Source organism: Amblyomma maculatum, chromosome 6 (assembly GCF_055883805.1).
Source record: "Amblyomma maculatum isolate TAMU_Amacu chromosome 6, ASM5588380v1, whole genome shotgun sequence".
Lineage (NCBI taxonomy): Eukaryota > Metazoa > Arthropoda > Arachnida > Ixodida > Ixodidae > Amblyomma > Amblyomma maculatum.
The window spans coordinates 99,271,255-99,289,089 of NC_139349.1; the positions used below are offsets into that span (position 1 = coordinate 99,271,255).

Genomic DNA, 17,835 nt, shown 5'->3' on the forward strand with positions numbered 1-17,835 from the left:
AATTTTCATAACAAAGAAAAGAGGTAATGCAGCATGTTTATTTATTATGAATTATTTTTTGTTTTGCAATTTTTGTTGTGATATTCATGCCTTTTTTCATCTTTTTGATTTTTTCAGCAAGCTCACAGCTAGGGATTTTTTTTATGTTATGCAGAGTCTAAGCAAAACATGCTGTATCTGCTTGAAATATGACCTAAATAGCCATATTTTAGCAAATATTAAAGCAGGATGGTGCAGTTATTTCATTTAACAAATTTATTTCGAAGATGCCTCCTGCTTTCTCACAGTACTGACCTGATAAAAATAAAAACTAATAAAAACTCACCAGCGAGGATTATAACCATTGCCTTACATAGCTTTACTGAATTTGTCAAGCACTAAGCCATGCCGAGCAATGAAACTGCATTATTTTTACCAGTGTTGCGCAAGTACCGGTACAGTCGGGCATTCCACAGGGATCCGTCCTGGGGCCCCTTTTCTTTCTTATCTTCGTCAATGACATGATACAAGTAGTGAACGTGAAAATAAGGTTATTTGCAGATGACTGCATACTATATCAAGAAAGCAATAACTGCAGTGACCAGGTTTGAATTCATCATTGGCCAGTGTGGAAGCATGGTGCGCCACATGGCAAATGACTATGAATGCAAAGAAAACGGTCGCTATGTCAATCACGCGAAAACGAAACCCTTTAAAATTTTCTTACAGCACTGGCGGTAATATTCTCTCCACGGTCAGCAGCTACAAATACTTGGGTCTCGTAATTACATCTGATCTCAGATGGAACGAGCATATGTCATATATTTCAAAAAAAGCAATGCGCAAGCTTGGTTACTTGAGGAGGTCGCTTCGACAATCAACACAAGAAATCCGTCTTTTAGCGTACAAAACGTACATTAGACCAATTCTTGAGTACGCCTCAGTAGTATGGGACCCGTATACCCAGAAAAACATAACACAGTTAGAAAGCATTCAAAGAAAATCGGTTAGATTTATATTCAACTGTTATAGCTGGCAAGTATCTCCGACAGTTCTTCTAAACAACGCAAACTTAGAGCCATTAAAATTGAGACGGTATAGGGACAGACTGAAATATATGTACCTACTATATCATGATATGCTGTGAATAGATAAGGATGTGTACATTAATTTAGTTTCTAAGCGCCCAACACGATCTAACCATTCGAAAAAAATTAAAGAATTTTCTTGCAGGACTAACGTGTTTAAAAACTAGTTTTTTTCCACGGACAGTACGTGAGTGGAATGCGCTCACCTCGAGTACAGTGGAATGCCCGACGGTCCAGTCATTCTGCGGCATGCTTAACAGTATTGAAGCAAAATAGAATTACCATCGTGTCGTTGTGCGCAATGCCTTGAGTGCTTCATATGCATGATTGTTTTCATTGTTTATACATTTCGTTTCTTGCTCAAGTGACTGAGCATGCGTGGTTGTGTCATGCTGCTGTGTACGCGCCTTGTTGTTTTCGTCGCGCTTTACTTTTCGTTACTATTATTATTGCTGGATTTCGTCTCTTCTTCTCACTTAAATTCTTGCGATGTTTTTCTCTATGTTCGTTTTCTTGATGTATTATTGATATGCCCACTCCTGCCTAAGGCCTCAAACTGAGGCCAGCAGTATCCTGTAAATAATAAAGTACTTGATCTGGTTTAGTTTATGGGGCTTGTCTCAAAGCTACTCGAGCTATTATTAAGGAAAACCATAACGGAGGAGTCATAATCTTGACTACTGGGGGTTCATTAATGTGCACAGACATTGCACAGTACACAAGCAGCATCTCTAGTTCTTCCTTGCACCCTGAAGCTCTCAACTAAGTCCACCCTCAAAGACAAACACTCCTAACTTGTCATTCCATTACACCCTTAGAAGCCTCCTAGCAAAACATAGTGCACTCATTAGTTTAAGTGATGCCATGCTAAGCATAGTCATCCTAGCTGAAAACAATTGATAATGAAGCATAAGCGATATTCCAAGACTGTGAGATTTTCTGGAGCAGCTACTTAAGTAAACGAACAAGTGGCCTCTGAAATAACTCATCGTAGGCTGCAATTCCGCATTACGATTCACTTGCTCCAGGAAATAATTATTATCTGTTCTGAGGCCTCATTTCTACCAACAGTAATCTGTGTTGAGCACCATGCTTCCAAGAGCGATGCTTCATTCATTCCCTCGTTTTAAAAAAAAACAATTTCAGCATGGAAACTCAAACTTTTGCATGCTTCTCTTTGTATACCAAGTGATTTTAACTGCCCCGAAATAAATTGGTTTAACCTACTTGAGACACATGCCAAATTTTGCTCAAGCTCAATAGATAGCCCGACTAGACAGAACACTCAGTTATCTAGAGTAACAGACCTGATACTAACGTCACACCCAGCCAAAAATACTTGCCAGGAATTGGTGATAACTCAACAAGCCATGCCTTATTTCTCAACTAATTACCCTGCCTCAAAAAAAGTAATCAAATTTCACAACATGCGTTGGGCTTTATGGCTCATAAGAACTTAAGGCCATCATGTACTAAGCTCAGGGTCCAATTACTATAAGTCAGTTTGTTTAGAATGCTTACTTCTTTGAAAAAAATTGAAAACACAAGAACGCTCTATAAAGGCATTTTCCCTTGCAAGAAGCTTGGATGGGATGGGACGAGACAAGTAAAATGCTTGAGACAAGTAAAAAAGTAAGGTGGTTTCTGGTTTAGGGGTTTAACATCCCAAAGCGACTCATGCTATGAGAGACGCCGTAGTGGAGGAATCCAGAAACTTCGTTCGTCCTCCTGGGGTTCTTTAACATGCACTGACATCGCACAGCACATGGGTGCCTTGCTTTCCACCTTAATTGAAAAGCGGCCGCCGCGGCCGGCATTCGATCCCGCATCCTTGGGCAGAGTAGTCAAGTGCCGTAACCACTGCACCACCCCGGTGGAGTGCTTTTATTGAGAAAACAATATTACTCTAGGTTTCGAGCCTTCAGCGTAGCGCGGCCGGTAGCTAAGTCTTACCCACATGACGCTGTGATGTCACACCCCACATGACACTAGAGTGAGAGCGGGGCTACCAACTCAAGTGGTCGGCAGGAGCTGCCAACTTGGGTCTCTCGTTTCACATGGGACGGTTATGTCAGAATCAGCCTGCTAAGACCCTGGCATTCACGTTACCCCTATAGGCCACTAAGGCACGTTCATACGGCTTGGTTAAAGTGGGGCTTTATATGTGGGCTGAGGAAGAAGAAAAAGAGAAGAAGAAGAAGGCTCGGTTACCCGCAGCTAATGTTTTCGTTCAATATTTGGTTCAGCAGCGTTGAACCCTTGTAATTTTTTCCTTTTGGCATAACAGTCTAACATGGCCGATTGTCAACTCATCCTTGTATGCTTCACACGTAGGCTTTTCTTGTTTAGGCAGAGTGAATGTGACAAAGGGTTACTTTGATACAGTGCTCTTCAAAACAATGACCTTCTTTCTTCAATGATAAGCTTAACCAAATGTATTTTGTTCACTTCATTATCCTTTAAGCCAGCAATTTATTTCTCATTTCACTCTATACAAACTTAATGAAGTCTTTACAAGGCATGTTGAATTGTTTCATTACAGCTTTACAAACACGTGCTGCACATTCATCAACTTTCTCACTCCTGCTGATTTCCACGTGGCCATAGGGAGCTAGTAGTATTTTATACCTGTCCTTAATTGATCGCCAATGTTACTACATTGCGCATGACATCTCCAATGTGGGCTCCAGTGCATTTTTGTCGCGCGGTACTGCGATTACGCTTCAGGAATCCGTGTAAATAATACTACTGGTTTTAATACTTTTCTTTAAAATTCTTTTCACAGCTACCGAGACGACACAGCATTGGATAGTATAAAATCGCGCAGCAAGATTCATTATCTCGGCAATCGTATCATTACAATTTGTTGGTTACAAGAAGCTCCTACAGATGACACCTGCTACACAAGCACCTCGTCAAACCTCAGTGACTGCCATTTTCCTTCTTACCTTAATATTAACACAGATATGGTAGACGATTCACATCATATGGCATTGCCTCTTGAGTTGCTATGCAGCAAACCCATCTCTGTATTCCACACCTAATCAAACATAAGTTGTAACTAAGTAATAGAACCTCAGTTATCCCCATGTAGAAGTCCTCAGATCATTCAGCCAATCTATATTCAACAGGCATGTGTCTATGCACTAAAAATGCAGCATTTATCTCTTACCCATAGCTAACCACCGAAACATTGGTACATAGCCTTTTGATAAGTCTTACTACGTATTACCAATTTCTGAAGTACATTAGCAACCTCGCTTATTGCACCTCCGACTGCAAAAGCAGTGGGTATGCTCTCTGTAAGGGATCGGTGGACTTGCTAGGCACCAGTAGGACCGTCCACTCTTTTTTGGGTCACTTGTTCAAGCCCAGCCACAGCCGTTTCCCACTTGCCCTCAGGCAAGAGTCGGGAAGAAGCGCGCAGAGAGGCAGCTACAGCAGGGTCCGGCTCAACGAAAACAGAGAGGGAAAGCAGTCCCTTCTTCGGAAAACTTTACGGTCGCGCTCAAAGACGCGCAGTTTTTTCTCATCGCTGGGGCTCTGTTTTTTTAAAAGAGCGTTGGTGAACTTTGGACACTGACAACCCCGTAGTACGTCGACCGCACCGATCGCCCGGAGGCAACACAGCTTTTAAACGAGCGTCTCCTTTGAAAGGGCAGCATATTGTTCAAACCACAAATGCTGCCAGGCTGAAAAGTGTAAGGCCCACATCCTTGGCGGGGACCCTATAAATGTGACAATTAGTCGGTGCAGGCACGCTGAGTGGGTCTCGGTGACGATTCCAACCCTGGATGCCAACAATGGTGGGAGATGGCGGCGCAGAGCGGGTATCTGGGCGCATGTGTAACAGTGACGGATAAGATGCAGATCGTGAAGACGGTTTTGCTCTTCTAATGTGGTCCGCAATGATGGCGCTCGGACGTCGATAATTGCCCTGTAAAAGGAGCCGCCAAGGGCACAAGCTATAGGCGACAATTGCGCACGTGGGACTGCTTTATGTGTTTTACTGTTTACGTTTTCTCTCCAAGGGGAGAGAGTGAGTATAACACTGTGAAGGCATGGGGCGTGACATGTAATCGTGAGCCAGTCATTTCGAGGTCCATTCTCTAAAATTTCGTTTGTTGTGAAACGAATTTGTTGTTCCTTTTGCATTGTTTGTTTTAGGGAGAGGGTGATGAACCTTACGGAAATGGAAAGACACGCCAAAATGTTTGTAAACCAATCATGTGTGAGATTGTTGTGATTGGGTGATGAAAAATGTGGGCCGGGCTCCGAAGGTGGTAAAACCGGGCCCGCAGCTTGGAGGATTGGTTCTGAGCTAGATCTTGATCCCTCGTCTCTTCGGCCATGCTGGAGAGTTTAGACAGTTCTATGTTATCGTGCTTGTTGTTTCCCCTGTTATAAATATGTACATTCCTGTATAAAGTTTTCATTTCATTTTTCCCTCAAGTCAACTTGTTGTTGCCAGTTATCGTCAACTCTATCGTCTCAGACGGTGTGGCACCGACAACAAGGTGTCGGTGCCGAAGAACGCCATTCACAGCGAGGCAAGAAACTTCATTCACTCGATTTTTCCTCTCTTGTTCCGGACATCTGTGCATCCGTCACTTCCATAATGGCAAGGTACTGGAATAACTTGTCAAATGCCATTGTGCATCAACTTGACCCACCCAGATCATGCATCGAAAAAATGAATTGCTGAATGTCCCAACCCTTATGTAACACCATTTCAATGGGCCTGTTCAGCTATTGTAATATAATAAACTCCATACATAGACAAAAAAAAAAAAAAAACTCAAAATATTATGGCACCTTGCTCTGTATATTGGTTACACACTGTAGACTCTCGTTAAGATGAAATCAATTATGATGAATTCTCAGATAAGATGAGCAATGTGAGACTGTTGGTCGGTTTCCCATAGCACTTGATCTAAAGAAGCCTGCTTAAGATGAACTCTTGAGTGTGCTTCGGTTAAAATGAACTTTCGATCCAACCCCGAACTATGGCGACACTCAAGAAGCATATGCGCAGCACTGTAAAGGAAAATATGAATATGTAACACGCTTCTGTGAAAGAAAGCGCGTCCACACAATATGGCTTCTGTGAATCACTGCAGAGAATTCCAGAAAACCTGTCTTGTGAGAGAACGGTTTCAAGGGGGAAGTTCTTACCGGTGCGAAAAGGGCCGAGTATTATCGAGCCTGAGCTGGGATCTCTTACATGGTCAGATTTTGGCACTGTATGTGCATCATATGCCGTGTGCTGTCTCCCACAGATTAAAGAGCGCCTATGCACAAAATGCACCCGCTCATTGACTTAAGACTTTAAAAGTACTCCAGAGCTGCTTTTTCAACCGACTTTGCATCACAACACGAGCGTTATGTCAGGGCAACGATGGCCCCATATCAGCAATAAGTGCTATTTATATTGTAACGAAAGCTACACTAGGCTAGTACAAGTGCATTTCGAGAAGCCGAGCACAGGTCATTACTGCACAAGCGGCGTTACCATGGCAACCAGTTGTGCCGAAGCAACAGGTGAGCGCTGCACTCTGTCACAGTCGCTGCGAGTGATGTCTTCATTTCGCTAGGCGCCTTACTGTGCATGCACAGAGTTGCTCTGCACAGGTGGGATACAGGCTGGGGCTGAGCGTTCGTTCCTCAGATATGTACCATCGAAGAAGGAGAGTGGACGTGCTCATTACGGCAGTAGTACAGGCTGCAGGAAATTGAGTCTCCCGATCCAGAATTCGCTGCAAGGCACAAGGCCGACCGACAGCGTGAAAATGAGGCAAGAAAGGCTAAGTGGGCTACCGAGAAGCCCAAAGAACGAGAAGAACGTCTTGCGAAGGGACGCCGCCAAGCCACTGAAAAACAGTGACAGCGTCGCTATAGGAATGTCAATAGACGAAACTGTACAAGGTGAAGACATTTTCAGGCAGTGTAGAATGAGCTCTTTAGCAGGGACCTTGCAATAGGACAATTTCCTTGCTTTAAAAATATCTCTGAGTAGTTTACCTCGAAATATGATCTAGACTGATGATCCCTCACTAGCTTCAGGTGTTGGTATGTTACATTGCACACTGATTAGCAGACTTCAGTTTCAAATCTCTTTCAACAACATAAGATGTGCTAATCTTGCATCCGCACGTTCTGGAAAATGTTTGCCTTTTTCGATCTCATAAACCACAGAAATACAGAAGTATGAAAAATCAAAAACAACTGGAAATATCTCTTCTAGTGTTTTTATAGTGCCATGACTTCAAGTACAATTCAACTTCACACTGTGCTCCACACACATTAAATGCAGTTACATTTGGGCTTGGTTTGGATCGGACTGGCTGCTTAGTCGATGAAGCTGGCACTGGTGATCACAATGCAGCTGCAGGTCATGCGGCGCCGGTTTCACAAAAACCATTTTTGTAGGAACAGTGACAACTAATTGGTAGATACATGCCAATAGTAGCACAATCGGCAAATTCAGCCAAATCTCGGGAGCTTTCTGGGTAAATCAGGAGGGTTGGCGAGTATGCTGTTGACATATAGTATCTGAAATCTGAGTATGCATACGTGCTTCAGAACAAGATATGACATCTAGGTATGCATCTTTTACCACGGTGCCTATTAAACCCATAGTGGTAAGCAATGAGCCCGATGATATGCACCCTTGCTTGCTCGTATCAATTCTCTCATATAACTATCTCAATAGTAAAATGATATACAAGTTTATGACAGTGTTGTTCACATGCACAAGAAAGACTCATGTGTAAATGAAAACAAATGAGGTATATTATTACGATAGCAATACTGCGCCAGGTCTCAGCCTGTCGCGTCGTCGCGGGCGCGGAAGCGCCATGTTTGACGTTTAACAGCCGAGGAGGAGAAGCAGAAGAAGGAGAAGAAAGGATGCTCGGTCACCGGCAGCTAATGCTTTCACTCCACATTCGGTTCAGCAGCATTGAACCCTTCTCATTTATATGTGGACTGGTAGCTTACGCTCTCGTGTCATAGTCTTAAAGGATGAGGTTAAGTGTCCCCAATAATGTAGCACCTTACACTGATAGGGCGTGATAGCAGAATAATGTAGCAGGCAAAAGAAGCTTCCGCCATTGCTATCGCAATTCAACTAGGGTTAACCAGAGTTCAACCACAACTAATTTTTTGTACATAAATACACAGTACAGCATGCGACTACAGATAAACTAAATGTTCTGCCATCTGAAATGCTATGGCAAGCTGGAGTTTTCTTGAAGGCCTGCAAGCAGTCATGTCTTTAGCTAGGCTGTTTCTTCAATTGCAGAGGACCCTACAAAATAATAGAAGTTAATAAGTATTTAAGAATTTTGCCAATCTCGGCTATTAATAGTCCGCTTTATCTTTACAGCACAAAATGAGATTGCTGAAGTTGACACCTGCAGGGTAACTTGTAGGTTGATATTACTGCAAGAAATGATTTTGGCCCTATGAATACCACTAACATGACAATCAATGTGATCCATTTTGAGACATGAACAACAGCATGTTTCATTTACTCATACAAATTCAAGTTGGTTTGTGGGGTTTAACATCCCGAAGCAATTCAGGCTATGAGAGATGCCGTAATGGAGGGCTCTGGAAATTTCAATCACCAGAGGTTCTTTAACGTGCATTGACACACGGGCGCCTTGTTTTTCGCCTCCAGCGAAAAGCAGCTGCCACAGCTGGGATTCGATCACACATCCTCGGGCATAGTAGTCGAGTGCGCTAAACCATGTGTCACCATGCCGGGATACTTGCGGCGATGGGTCATCACAGAGGGGTACTCGTAAAAATCCATGTTATAATAAAAGCTTTTTACTAAATCTAGAAAATGAACGTGAGCAATAGGTATTCTGTCAGTCCCTCCACAATGTAAGAAATTTTACTTTAGCTTCGCTAATGCCGAACACGGAGTGAATGAAAAATGACTCCTCGCCTTCAACTCAACGCATGCAGACAAACAAGAAAAAAAAATTTTTCAAGATACTTTCTACATGTATGTAGGCAAAAACTCGCTTGCGCAGCAATGCCCTATTCCCACGCTTCCTTCCGTGGTGCATGCCACCACACGACCGGTTGGTTTATGCATTCTGCACTCTTTCTGCTTCTTTGACACTGTCCTCTCCACTCAGCCTCTGAAAACGCCCGCTGCGCTACGTCATGTGGTGCAGTGAGGTGATCACGGCATACAATTAGAGGCACATACCATGTCGCTTCAAATCTCTGTCTAACTAGATTAGTAGATGCATGCCAATTAGAATTCAAAATGTTATGACAGCATGCAGTAAACAGCAAGAAGATCGTTGCATCACAGTTTTGATATGCAAGATCAAAAGTGGCATCTGTTAGTGATGCCTTGCGAGCAAATGTCGTGCCAGAGGCGTCAGCAAGGCATGATGGAATACGCAGTTTTTATTACCTCTCGTTACAACATACTGCACCCTGATCCATTCTATATATCTAATTACCTCTATCAATTCTTACTCATGACATTAGTTCTGCATTGCACGAGACATATAAAGCTTTCATCGTATTAAATAAAACAAATCGCGACAATACTTCCCACAACCAGTTCCATTCGCTTCACTTCAAAGCGTCGAATGAGGGGGTGCACCCAGAGACCCCAGCTGATATCAGCTGGAAGGGGCACGTGAGAAGGTGTCACTCTACTTGGTTGCAGACGCCAGGGACACTTTTATTGCGATAGCAATACTGCGCCAGGTTTCAGTTCGTTACGTCGTCCCGGGAAGGGCTCTATTTGACCTTGAATAGCCGAGAAGAAGAAGGAGGAGAAGAAGAGAAAGAAGAAGAACGCTCGGTCACCGGCAGCTAATGCTTTCGTTCCACATTCGGTTCAGCAGCATTGAACTCTTCTCATTTATACGTGGACTGGTAGCTTACGCTCTCACGTCATACTCTTAAAGGATGAGCTTAAGTGTCCCCAATAATGCAGCACCTTACACTGACAGGGCAGGACAGGGGAATAATGTAGCAGGCAAAAGAAGCTTCCGCCGTTGCTATCGCAATTCAACGAGGGTTAACCAGGATTCAACTAGGGTTAACCAGAGCTAAACCACAACTATTTTTTTTAAGGATTACTTATAAATTATAGACTCCATGCAGATCTTCAAAATCTCACAAAGACCACCTCTATGAATTTCTTGCATTAGACAATATTATTGCAATTATCGTTTCACGGTCCCTTTTCTCTAACCAAGCAATGCACAGGCTTGTTATGCTCATCTTCATACCATCTTTGCCGCCCCCCAATACAGTGCACCAATATACTGCCCCTGAAATCAACTAAAAAATACAAAATACAGGCTTACCTGAAGACTAATTCAATCATCTCTTTTTCAAATCAAGGCTTTCCTTTGTAAAATGTCCTGCCTGTGCTGTCCAGATCAATCATATTGGTCAACGCTGCTGCTTTTCCCATAAGTGCATAATGAATACTAAATGCTGAACTTCAAGTAGACGTTACCAAACATACTTTACACAAAAAATATGTTAGTTTCTGACAATGGTCACAGAACATTTCAATTTTGATGGCTACAGAAGTAATTAGACTAGAAAAAAAAATATACAGAGGACAAGTGTGCGCTGACAACTGTAGAGTATCCAGAAAAAGGGGTACATTAACGCTGTTCATGCATATGTTCAAGTTAACGCAGTCAAGCAAATTCATTACCATCAGCTGTGTCATGTCTGTGTGCTGTCGATGAAATCATTTTTTTATTCTAAGATGTAGATAGATACACATTTAACACAGGCTAAAAGTTAAGAGAGCAGCTTGAAAAAAATCTGTTCGTCAGTTTTACCTAGCAAATGTTAGCACGTTAAGATACCTTACATACCTACCTGTCCTCATAAGCGTTCAATATCTCAAAACCTTCTTTTATTTCCTTTTTGCCTCCAGCGTATAGTGTGCGTAAGCAACTCCTCTGTTACACTAAAAGCTGAGGAGATAGAACTATACATAAGCAAAGACATTGCACAAGTGCGACACCACTTGTTGTAATGAAACATTGACAATCCGCATGGACTGCATTAATGTATCACCATGTTTGAATAAACCACATTTGTCAGTACGCACTTGTCGTGTGTATCTAAAAAAAAAAAATAAGGAAGCCCGGTTAGCTTTACTGAACAGGATAATCAGTGTACCCTACAACAGCTGTGTGTCACAGATCTAACAAAGAACCCCTAACAATTTGTAAGCCAAGGAACATGCAGAAGGGAGGTTGTCACTTACCGCAGATAAACAGGAGATGTGAAATGCTCTAATTTCCACTTTTTCTTCTGGACAGGTCATTAATCAGGCACAGGTACTTTTTGGATCAGCAAACCATTGAAAATATGTTGAGTAAGAGCACTCCACTTGTTCCACAAAGAACCATTGAACTCGGGCAGCTATAACGGAACAAAAGAAAGAATATGTATGGTTCATGCACCTAATGCAATTCAAAGAATTTCTAAGATCCGCAGTCTGAGTGTAACTCATTAAATGATAAAATTTTAGATAGAGACCTAGCTAAACACTGACACAATTCGAGTAGATTTGTTTGGAGTCGTCGAAGCTGAAATGCCGCACCTATAGCAGTGAAAAGTAGGTAAAAAAAAGCAGCAAGCAATTTAGGATGTCAGAATGATTTCTTGAAGCATTTATGCCCCTGTGCTAAATCTCCCATAAGTAACCACTAACAGAAACAGAAAACAGGGTAGTTACACATTACCTTCAAAAATACCCCACCTCTACATGTACACTGAATCATATTACAAAGGAGTGAAATGCAATCTCTCCTCTATGGTGTTCCGTGTGACTGCTCCATGCTTCAATGCTGTTATTTATTAAGCTGACCCTGAAGCATAGTAGCTAACCTATTTCAAATGTTGCTGTACAGTTAATACACAGTCCACACATAAACATTCTAATACTAGGCTGCAAGCAAAGCCAAATGCATTTCAGAACTGCCATGATATGACATAGCATGGATAAACCATTTGTCTTATCCGGCTGCATAGACACATATGAAGGAAAAAGAAAGCAAACAACACTCCTCACCGTCGCCCTTGAAAAACTGTGCCATCGGCCGTCAATGTACAACATGGATAAGTTTCAGGCAAGCTTTTCTCGATAAAGTTCAGCGACAAGCTCACCTTGTTGCAGTGGCAACAGTCAGTTACATGTCGTGTGCAAGCACATGAAGAGAGCCTCGTGAACTACTCGCTGGCTAAGTTCAAGCTATTTTTGGATGCCCAGTCGCCTCAGCGACCAGCAGGTGCATAGAGCACACCCTGCAAGGAACCGCCAACGCGAGTCTGGCCACCACCATTACAGCCCAATGCCCAACAACGGTCACCACATACATGAATGTTGTCGCATAACTGGACCGAATCATAAGACATTCATCATTTCGACAGACGTAAGCAGAGAGTTAGAGTGCCAAGGTCTCAGTGTCCAGAGTGCAAGCCCCGCTACGTGACCTAGATCGCACAAATCCTCATATCACTTTTAACAGAACAGATCGACCACAACGCATTTCAGCCCTTCTGCCAGACCAGTGAGATGCTTGGTATAATACAATCTCCTCTAAGCACGGCGCCCCTGCCTACAACCCTGTAGACTACCTTTCTAAGGCGATATGCTTCGACTGCTGCCAACCAGGACACCTGTCTGCCAAGGGCACTGCGCCCAGAGCTCCACGCCTACAACCTCCGGGCAACGCCAAACCCCCCTACCCCTGCCAGGTCCTGCCTAGTGGGATCACTTGTACTGTGCGCTGTGATAGAAGCTCATGCTGAAGGTGTAGGAAAAGTTGATGCCTTTCCAAACAGTGGCTCCACGCTCACAACACTGTAACACTGTCCCAGGACTTTGTCACATAATCTGCATTGTCGCCCTGGAGGAAGTCACCCATCTCCATCGCCAGTGGTGTTACTGTGATACTGGCAGGTAAAATATCTACATGCATCTCCATTGGACCTATTTCCGAGATGGTAGATGTGACGGTACTCACACGTAACACGCTATCTCTGATCCACGGTGAGGACTGGTTTGAAGCTGCCCAAACCGAACTTGTCATAATGCCACCCAAGCCAACAATCCAAATCCACCAGCCACCCAAGTCCAATAGACGAGCACAAACACCATGCTGCTCTGTAATGGAAGCGTCTTCCTGAGGATGTCGAAAGCCATACTACCGCACATGACCTCATCCCTGTTTGCTCTAACTTCGTCATTGGAGGATTAGAGATCAAACCCCTCCCAGATGTCAACCAACTGCCGTGGCTTTCACTGGCATGCCATGAAATAACACTGCAGGACAACAGTGCCGATGAAAAGACAGCCACGCCACCAAACTATGCAGGCAGCTCAGCATTGGAAGAGGAGAGTCCCATCCTAAGTGAGGCACAGATAGGAAATAGCTAAACAAAAAACAGACAGCCATCGCCCAAGATGCTCTTCAGTAATATACAAAGCTTTTTGACTTCGACGAAAACAGTTTCGAGCTCTATGAGGGGGCCGAACACGCCATTGACTTGCCCCTGGAGTTGTGCCATATAGTCGACAACTGTACCGTTATGCTGCTGACAGAGCATTCATTAAGCAGCAAACCAATGGGCTCTTAAAAAGAGGCACTACTGTGCCATCCACAAGCCCTTGGGCCTTTCCTGCAGTCGTGGTTTTAAGGGGCACGAAAAAGGGGCTCGGTGTAAATTACATCCCTCTCAACAAGCAGACTCACCATTGCCTAGCCACTTCCCCGTGCCAAACATATTATAAGCAATATCGCTGGCTGCTCCCTCTTTGGAGTGTTAACCTGAAATTTGCATACTGGCAAATTCAAGTATGAAAGGAAAATCAGCCTAAGACATCATTTTAACCCATCATGGCACCTTTCAGTGGACTAGCACGACATTTGGTCTTAAGAATGCCCCGCAACTTTTCAGAGTCATGCAAAACATTTTTCAACAGCTGAGGCCACAACATGCAAACCGTGGTGTCCGGGTATATCTTGATGTCCTTCTCTTTGGTACCAACTTCGTCAAGTTCGTGGACCTGCTACAGGATGTCTTTACACTACTGCTGAGAAGTGGCTTCAAAGTCACACTTGCCAAATGCCAGTTTGCAGTACCATCTTTGACATTCTTGGGTTACGTTCTTTCCCAAGAAGGCAAACAACCAAACCCTGAGAAAGTTGAACCGATGAAGATGCCCCCGCCAACGAATGCTAAATCCGTACTGTCCTGGCTTCAGACAGCAAATTTCTACCGACGATTCACCGTAACTGTGCCCAGGTTTCAGTGCCTCTTCAGGAAATTGTCAGAACTGGAACCTTCAAATGGACTGCAGCTTGTGATTCTGTGTTTGAGGCTCTTCGAAAAGGATTAAAAGCCCTCATACTTGGTCAATTCGACCCAGCCACCCCAATCACAGTGACAATGAATGCCTCTGCTGTGCTCTTTTAACGACAAGGGGCTAACAATGTTATTAAATACGCCAGTAGAGTGCTCTCTGCTATCTAAAACATACTTACACAGCTATGTGTGGGAGTGTCTGGCAGTTCACTGGGCCATCTGTTTAAATTCCGCCCTTACCTCGTCAACTGGAAGTTTTGCCTCTTGACAGATAATTTGACTGTAGCCTGCCTTACCACAACAACTAGCATGCTCATAGACCTTGTAGAATTTGATTTTACTGTTCAACACAAGACAGGGAAACAGATTGTTGTCACTGATATGCTCTTCCTCCTTTTTTTGTGCCACTTTAGACTCCAAAATAACACTGCGCAAACTTCAACATGTAGACCAGGAGTGCTCGTCCATCCGCCAAAAGTTCTTATCCGACAGTGAAGAGACTTCTAACTTCCTCTTACTGAATGACATTCTTTACCATGATATGCCTTCTAACCTGCACGCCATTGTTGTACCCTGTAAGCCACGCCAATCAGTTCTAAAAATGGCTCATGACAACAGCGGCCATATGAACATAAAGCATACACCTCGAAAGCTACAAGACAGCTACTGGTGACTACAGATGAACTCTACTATAAATCAGTATTTTCAGGGCTGTCAGATATGGCAAGCTTACAGCCGCCCTACAACAAAAAATTAGGAAAAGACATGCTTTATGCCGACGACAGAAGTCCCATCTACTGCTCTTGCAATGGATCACATTACAATGCCTCTTGCAGACAGTAACAGGTATATCCTGAATGTGACTGACTTTGCCACACTTCATAGTACCTGCTGCTGTGTCGACAACAAGTGCAAAGGAAGCAATTCAGCACTTGTGTTCAGTATTCGATCACTACGGCGTCCTTGATGACTGTCAGATCACGGTCGTGCTTTCAACTCTTGCGAATTCACGCACTTCCCGAGACTTCACGGAATTCAACAGCACTTCTCTGTTAAATACCATGCGTCAAGCAATGATCTCATAGAGCCAAGCAATGCAACTATTGTTTCGGCACTCAAGAAAATATGTAGTGCTGTAGTGCTGAACCTTCACTTTGGGAAAGGAAACTCGCCACAGCCTGTCAACACTACGATCAACATGAGCTTAGGATTTTCACCCTTTCAACTACGGCATGGCTATGTTCCTAAATTGCCCACAGATAAATTTTGCCATCCAGTGACACCTGGCTTTGAGGCAAGGTTACTGGACCTCACAGAACGTCATACACAAGCACAAGACAACTCCATCCAAGCTCAGCAGCTACAAAAATGTCACTACGATGAGTCACATCGGAATGCCAAGTATCGAACTGGCCAGTGTGTCTGGCTTCAGCGTCAGGAGCCCATCACAGATGGTTCATCCAAGCTTGCCCCCACATTCAAAGGCCTGCATAAGATTGTCAGCTAAGGCACCAATCACCTTCGAATGCCACCACCCACTTGGCCAGTACATCTGCCAGGGACGAAAGAATTGTTCCCTTGAGCCAAATAAAGCCCTTTCATGCGCCATACATAGATCAAGCCCTGGTGAACATGCAAGCAATGCCGCTTACTGTGTCATGTGAATATGCAGAGAGTGAAATTGTTGACTCAGAACTGTTCTCTCCATCATCAGTTGGGCCTGTGCAAGATAGATGTGACAGAGAACTGTCCCCCGAAGCACCAAAACTGATTGCGGACTGTGCTCACAACACTGCCCAACCAGTTTTTTTCTTCCTCCATGCCTTTATGTCCTTAGCCAACCTCGTTGTCATATTCATCCCCCGCGATGGCTCAACGACTGTGAGGAGTAATTTGAGAATGGGGAAATCATTTAAGAGGGGTGGGATGTGAAGACTGCAGACCTGACCCATGCCAATCAGGTTGCGCCATCTACCTTTTCGGCAACCATCTAGGCCTGTAGCAGCGCATTCTTTTAGTAAATGGCTTGTGTGTGCAAGCAGCCATTAAAGCAGCTGAGAGTCTTGTTGGTGTGTTCTCTCCCCCGCCCAGTGAAGTGCACGATGCCGAATTAAAGTGCTTTTCTATCAGACCTCAGACCCGCAGGTACGCCTCGCATCCCCCGCACCTCACAGGAGTATTTTTGCGACAACACGCAAAATAAAATGCACTTACCACGCCGTATTGAATTTGACAAGTTGATGTGTTAACTTGAGCTATATATGTAGTCACGTGACCTTTTGCTTATTTTTTTGGTTGCGACTACAAGTTCGCTGAATCCTTGACGATTCACAATTGTTCATAGTACAAACTGAGAAATTCACTCGGCAATGCATAATGCAGCACTTCAAAAGGAAAAAGCATACGAAACAAGTGGCAGTGACATACGCTGAGCATTCCTGCTATTGGCTGACTGCGCATGCACTTCTGGGCGAACGAGCAAAATTTTCTCTTTCGGCAGGTTTGAGCAGTTTGTTCTAGTAAAGTTGGTCAGAGCGAAGACGCCGATGCGCCCAGCGACACATGCATCTCTATTCTTGCGACGCTTGCCACTGTCGCGTTAAGGCCGGAATACATGGAGCATTTTTTTCTAACGATTATCGCGCGGCAGTAAAAACCGCCGCGGTGTGACGGACGCTAAGCGTCCGCGGAGCCAGCTACATGAAGCGAACAAGCGGCGGCTGCCGCCTCAGTATGGCCAGAAGAGTCAACAACGTTTCAGTCCGCACGAAATGCAAGAATGTTTATATGCCATTTGCTCCTCTCCTAATCGTCAAAATACTAAATAAACACTCTACTATTACTCAATAAACACTCTACTATTAGGTACGCTTACCAATGTCTCCTAACCGATGGTCGCTTAGGGTAACAAACTGGATTCCAAGGGAAGGAAAGCGCAGCAGGGGGCGGCAGAAAGTTAGGTGGGCGGATGAGATTAAGAAGTTCGCAGGGGTCAAGTGGATGCAGCTAGCACAGAACCGGGTTAAGTGGAGAAATATGGGAGAGGCCTTCGCCCTGCAGTGGGTATAGTCAGGCTGATGATAATGATGATGACCAATGTCTAAGTACTTTTTTGCCGTTTCAGCGGAGAGAGTCGGCTGTGAGTGTTCTGTTTGGCTACACTGTGCGTGAAAAACCACGGTACGAAGTTCTTTCCTTCCTCCATAGCGGTACGCGTAGCACGGAGAGCAGACGCGAGCAAGCAGGATTAAAATTTGTCAGCTTCGTTCTGTGAGTTGCTTGTGGCACTTGTTGGCGAATAGCACTCTGGAAACCCGCCTCTGTTGAAAACAGTAATCTGCATTACGAGGGAGAATGCGTGGCTGCCCAGGTTATTGTAGGTTGC

General features: G+C 44.0%; 1 long non-coding RNA gene across 2 annotated transcripts in view; it reads right to left on the reverse strand.

Annotated features, from left to right (window-relative positions):
- The window catches only part of LOC146186390 (uncharacterized), a 39,820-nt gene extending 22,618 nt beyond the window's left edge, over positions 1-17,202 (reverse strand). The window contains exons 1-2 of one of the 2 annotated variants that reach the window (XR_014708106.1): positions 16,878-17,202; positions 11,344-11,501 (exon numbers count right to left, since the gene is read on the reverse strand). This is a non-coding gene — a long non-coding RNA (uncharacterized LOC146186390). Of the gene's footprint in view, positions 1-11,343; positions 11,502-16,664; positions 16,806-16,877 lie in introns of those variants that run through there. The other variant, XR_014708105.1, reaches the window with a different exon arrangement.
- Between the last annotated feature and the right edge of the window lie 633 nt (positions 17,203-17,835).